Raw genomic sequence first — 5987 nt, forward strand, 5'->3', positions numbered from 1 at the left:
GATCCGCTATGTGATTGTTCAACCTGCTAAAAATAATCAAATTTCCCTCAAATCACACTTTACAGTCTTTTAAGAGAGCTATCGCTGGAATACCTTTGATCATAAATATGCTCAATCAGATGTGATCTGAGAGTCACACAAAAGTAGATTTCGTGCTGGCCTTTCACATTCATATTATTCTCTCAAAATTAATTCTTATGTATTCACAATAATTTTGAATTAATCATGCATTATCTCAGCTCCAAGATTTCAACGATGTGATTGCTTAGTTTGTAGGGGTACGAGAGGTCAAATCTGGCCAGTTCAAACAAAAAACAGGTTGAATATTTTAGCTGGATATGGCAAGTTTAAATGCTAAAGAGTTAAACTACACATGTATACAAAATACCTCACAGTCAGTGAGGATAAATAACTTTCTTTAATTACTGTAGGCTGTATATTTACCTGTACAAGTGCATAACCAAAACTCTGTGGAGTTGTGACCTGCAGAATTTGGTTATCTATTTGAAGTGGAGGAACATTCTTTGAAATACACCATATAGCTTGGGGCTTATATATGTATACTGGCTTATTATAACAATGTGTGTGTAAACAAAAGTAAATATATCTGTCAGGTAGAAAGTATGTAAAATTACAGAAGAGTGAACATGTACATTGCATAACAGTTTATGTATGTGTACACATACACACACATGTAGCTAGAAGGCTATTAATATTTCAAGTCTCCCAAATTTGAAGCCACACACCATTGTCTGTTAAATGTAATTTACATTAAATAAACAAGCACAAACGACAAAGTAAGGGAAGATAGCAAAGAAACTACACAATTACACTCATATTTTCAGACAAGTGCAAAAAAAAAAGCAGTCTACAGATGTTATTTTCATTTATCCAAAACCATATTATTTCACTCTAGTTTCCATATATAGCCGAGATAAATGGAATTTGGTTGAGAAGAAAAAATGTGCAAATAATATGCAACTATGATTATGAAGACAAGTGTACTATGAACACAGGAAGGAGAAAAAAACCAAAAAGTACAAAGTGACTGACTGTGCTAAGGGTGTGTATAAAATATTAACATTATTGAGGAAATAAAGTGGATGATGGCAAACATTTTCTATGTGAAAAGACTGACAGAATAGGATATCTCTTAGGTCACAAGTTCAAATCCCTCAGACATTTTGTTTGGCTCTGGGTAAAAATGGCCTCATTTCACCCTAATGCCAGAATTTCTAGGAAATGGTACCTGCAATAAGTGTCTGACTTTTCAGAAATGGAGAGATTGTTTTTTTTAATCTCTACTAAATATTACAGAACCTGAGAGTTAGATTTTAAAAACTATCTCTGCAAAGTCTTAAGGTAAATGAAGGTGGAGTGGGGAAGGGCTAAATTAAAAAAACAAAACAAAAGATCTCACATCGTCTAATTCAAATACATTTTTTTTCCGACTCACTCTAAGGACTTCCAGGTAATAAATACTGATTAAAAAAAATTTTTTTTTTAATTTCTAAGGACAGGAACATAAGTGTTTGAATTACTGCTAACACTTATGCTAATGATGTCATACGGCTGACAGAAAATGGAAACATCAAATTTGGTGTCATAAAATGTCTAATTCCATTTTTGCATTCACTAATCCTGTTGATAGCAGTTTCCTTCAAATTTCAATTTATAGGTACAAGCATGGTTGACTGAGTGGTAAGAAGTTTATTTCCAAACCACAAGGCTTCAGGTTCAGTCCCACTGTATGGTACCTTGGGCAAGTTTTTTCTGGTATAACCCTGGGCTGACAAAAGCCATATGGGTGGATTTGGTAGATGGACACCGAAAGAAGTTCATTGTATGTGTGTACTAGTGTTTCCCTGCTTTGACTTCATGTGACAGTCGTAAATGAATGTCACTGTTATGCAAGCGGTGTCCTTTGTTTCCAATCTCCCATGAAAATATGTCTGGTCATGAGAAAATATTAACTTACATGGAACAGGTGAGGGTTGGCAACCAGAAGGGTGCCTGGCTGTAGAAAATCCACTTCATCAAATTCTGTCTGGCCCATGCAAACATGGAGAAATGGACGTTAAAATGATAATCTTCCTCATTTGAAACATACAAATAGGACTGTTTTATTTTTAATGACCATACACATGGTAAGAAGCTTGCTTCCCCAACCATATAGTTCCAGGTTCAGTCCCACTGTGAGGCACCCTGGACACATGTCTTCTATAGCCTTGGGCTGACCAAAACCTTGTGAGTGGATTTGGTGGGTGAAAATTAAAAGAAACCCGTTTTTTATGTGTGTGTGTCTTTGTGTTTGTCCCTCCTACCATAAATGCTTGACAACCAGTGTTGGTGTGTTTATGTCCTCTAACTTAGCAGGTCAGCAATAGGGCCAATAGAATAAGTACTAGATTTTTAAAAAAATAAATAAATAAACAGTCATGACCGCGGTCAAATGACTGAAACAAGTAAAAGATAAAAGATCCAATAATGATCTAAATAATTGGTAAATTTATTAAGCACATAATCAAATATTTCATTTTCAAATTACGGAGATGTACTTGCATAGCAAGTGACCTGATCTGAGATCGTGTGCTGAAACAAAAATCATTGCAGCGTGGAAGGTGTTTATAAGCCATTTAAAAACACACAAAAACCATTAGCTTCACTTCAACATTTAAATTTAATTTGTCAAAATATTTTCATCGCTTTGAGACCGTGACCTGTTCACTGACAAAATTCCGTGCTGCATCTGCATGGAATTTTGTCAGTGAACAGGTCGCAGTCTAAAAGCGACAAAAATATTTTGACAAATTAAATTTAAATGTTGAAGTGAAGCTAATGGTTTTTGTGTGTTTTTAAATGGCTTATAAACACCTTCCACACTGCAATGGTTTTCATTTTCAAGTTTTTTAAAGAAAAACAAAATGATTTTTTTTTCCACGCAATATTACTTATATTTAGTTCAATTTGCAAGCTTTAGTTACAGTGGGACAAACAAGCTACTAGCTGATAAATTGGTAACTCAAAATCCTGTTACAGGGACTGCAGAAAGTCCATGCTCAGGACATTTAATGCTTATAAATCCAATCCATCTGTGTGAAGTAGTGCAATACACAAACATGTGGCGGAAATGGGATTCCTCTGAAAGGTTTTCTGAGAAGCATTTCTTGACAGGGTGCATAGCTCAGAGATCAGGGAATCTCTCCATGCTGAGCTGCTTCTTTTTCTCAGATTGAGAGGTTATGGTCTGCTACTACAGATGTGATTAGAATGTCACAGGAGATTTAGGGGTAGAATGTTTGGACGAGGTTTCAATAATGTGTGTGTGTGTGTGTGTGTGTGTGCATGAGTAAGTTCAAATATATTATTCAATAGAAATTTATACTGAGTCAAGAGGTCACCAACCGATCAGGGTACACCAAAACTTATGTTGTTAAGTAGGCGGGGACAACAAGACGTTTCACATTGTAAGTAGGGTTGATAAATGTAAAAGGGGTAATTTGTGCAGGCAGTTCTCCCGATATGTTTTCCAAGGTGGTGCCTCAGCATGGCCACAATAACTGAAACAAGATAAAAAGATAGTCTCAGTTGGTCATTCTTGGGGATCCAGGCAGAAAGGGTAATGACAGCTGCTTCTGTTAGGCTTCCTTTGGAGGAGGTGCTTGAGGACTCTAGACCCATAACCCTCCCAAGAATAGTAGCTGAAGAAGATGGTTGTAGAACAACTTGTGGGTTGCTCCAAAAGCATTTTACTGACTACTTCAGTGTTGCCAAAGGGATTACTTAAACTTCAACAACCACACAATCGGGAATCTGGTAGAATACCCATTTCCATTTGGCGACAAATGGAGAAACTTAGTCATTATGAAAATATCTCCTAACTTACTAGATTCAGCCACTGGACTGCAGCCTTGAAGGGTTTTAGTCAAACAAATCAACTCCAATACTTATTGTAAAGCCTGGCACTTATTCCAGCAGTCTCTTATGCAGAACTGCTAAGTTATGGGGACATAAACAAACCAACACTGATTTTTGAGTGGGGATTGAGAGGGACAAAGACACATACTATATACACAACAGGCTTCAACAAAGTTTCCATCTAGTATATTCGCTCACAAGACATTGGTTGAACTGGTGATATAGAAGAAGACAGTCACCCACAATGCCACGCAGTGGGACTGAACTGAAATCACATAGTTGGAAAGCAAGATTCAGAAATATTTTTCATGAGGGCAACAAAAACAAGCATGGCCTTGAAATATGACAACTTTAAAATCCATGAAACATTATAGTGCACTAAAATCTATCTATGAAAGCCATCAGAGCTTAATGTTTCATGTAACAATGACTTATAACAATTCACGCTGGAGGTCAATAACAGAGTTTAGAGTTATGCTAGAAATAGCAGCAAAATCACCTTCAACTCATATTCTACTGTTTTAACCTCTTTTTATTCTTATCATATTTCTGTTCAAATGCACTGTCTTTGTTTCGATAAATTTTGACTGTGCCGGTGGCACGTAAAAAGCACCCACTACACTCTCGGAGTGGTTGGCGTTAGGAAGGGCATCCAGCTGTAGAAACACTGCCAGATCAGACTGGGCCTCGTGCAGCCTTCTGGCTTCCCAGACCCCAGTTGAACTGTCCAACCCATGCTAGCATGGAAAGCGGACGTTAAAAGATGATGATGATGATGAAAGAAATTAGTAAAATAATTCATTATTAAGCTGATGATTGGAACACAAAGTAACAAGAAATTTTTATGAAAGGTTTTAATTTTGATGAATTTAAAACAGGAAGTTTGTATCATAGAAGCAGGGGCAACTTGAGGCAGGTTGGTGTGAAAAGATTAAAAAAAAACAAAGATATTGTACAGGAGTGGCTGTGTGGTAAGTAGCTTGCTAACCAGCCACATGTTTCCGGGTTCAGTCCCACTGCGTGGCATCTCGGGCAAGTGTCTTCTGCTATAGCCCCGGGCCGACCAATACCTTGTGAGTGGATTTGGTAGACGGAAACTGAAAGAAGCCTGTCGTATATATGTGTATATATATATATGTATGTATGTGTTTGTCCCCCTAGCATTGCTTGACAACCGATGCTGGTGTGTTTACGTCCCCGTCACTTAGCGGTTTGGCAAAAGAGACCGATAGAATAAGTACTGGGCTTACAAAGAATAAGTCCCGGGGTTGATATGCTCGACTAAAGGCGGTGCTCCAGCATGGCTGCAGTCAAATGACTGAAACAAGTATAAGAGTAAGAGTATGTAGTTATAGATATACATAAAATGATCATCAATTAGGGTTGGCCTGGTGCTTAACAACAATTCTAACAATGTAAGAAATAAAAAAAGAAGCAGAAGCTAAGAAAATTTCCAGAGAATCAATTGAATTGTTTTGTTGTTACTTATTAGAAACCAAACCTTATTTTCATAAAGGATAAATATAAACAAAAATGAAAAGCACAGCTACTGTTTATTTCCTGAAAAAATAAATAAAAATGAAAAAAAGTTAAGTGATATTGGGTTATCTGTTACTTCAAGAGCCACCTTAAAAATATTGTCATTGATAACAATAAGTGACAAACTTGAAATGTTGCCTTACAATAATTTCAAAAGCTAAACTAGTCTTGTAAATGTAAGAGAAACATGGGGCGGGGGGGGGGGAGAAAGGGGAGAAAGAAGACAATAAAATGATAATGTAAGTTTTCAGAGAAGAGCAAAAGATTGCAAGAGAGAATTTGTACACCACAGGCTGAGTAAACTTTCTTTTCAATTGTTTCTAATGTGAAACTAGGTTAATCATACATCTGACCTAAGTAAGCTAAAATAAAAGAAATGGATGATCAGTTTTAGATGAAAACAGTAGAATAAAAAGCACAGAGAATGGCTAGAGGTAAAGAGAGAAAAAAGGGTTACCAGCATTAAATAATTATCATTGACATTAGGAAATATGTACTTATCGCTTTTAGACATATTAGATGGAACCAGA

At 36.5% G+C, this 5987-nt stretch overlaps 1 long non-coding RNA gene across 1 annotated transcript; it reads right to left on the minus strand.

Annotated features, from left to right (window-relative positions):
• Positions 1 to 3530: 3530 nt before the first annotated feature.
• Positions 3531 to 4856, minus strand: LOC118765994. The gene is made up of 2 exons (XR_005001907.1): positions 4744 to 4856; positions 3531 to 3629 (listed from the first exon to the last, which is right to left on the minus strand). It is a non-coding gene; the product is annotated as an uncharacterized LOC118765994 (long non-coding RNA).
• Positions 4857 to 5987: the final 1131 nt, after the last annotated feature.

Source organism: Octopus sinensis, linkage group LG14 (genome assembly GCF_006345805.1).
Source record: "Octopus sinensis linkage group LG14, ASM634580v1, whole genome shotgun sequence".
In the NCBI taxonomy this organism is placed as follows: domain Eukaryota; kingdom Metazoa; phylum Mollusca; class Cephalopoda; order Octopoda; family Octopodidae; genus Octopus; species Octopus sinensis.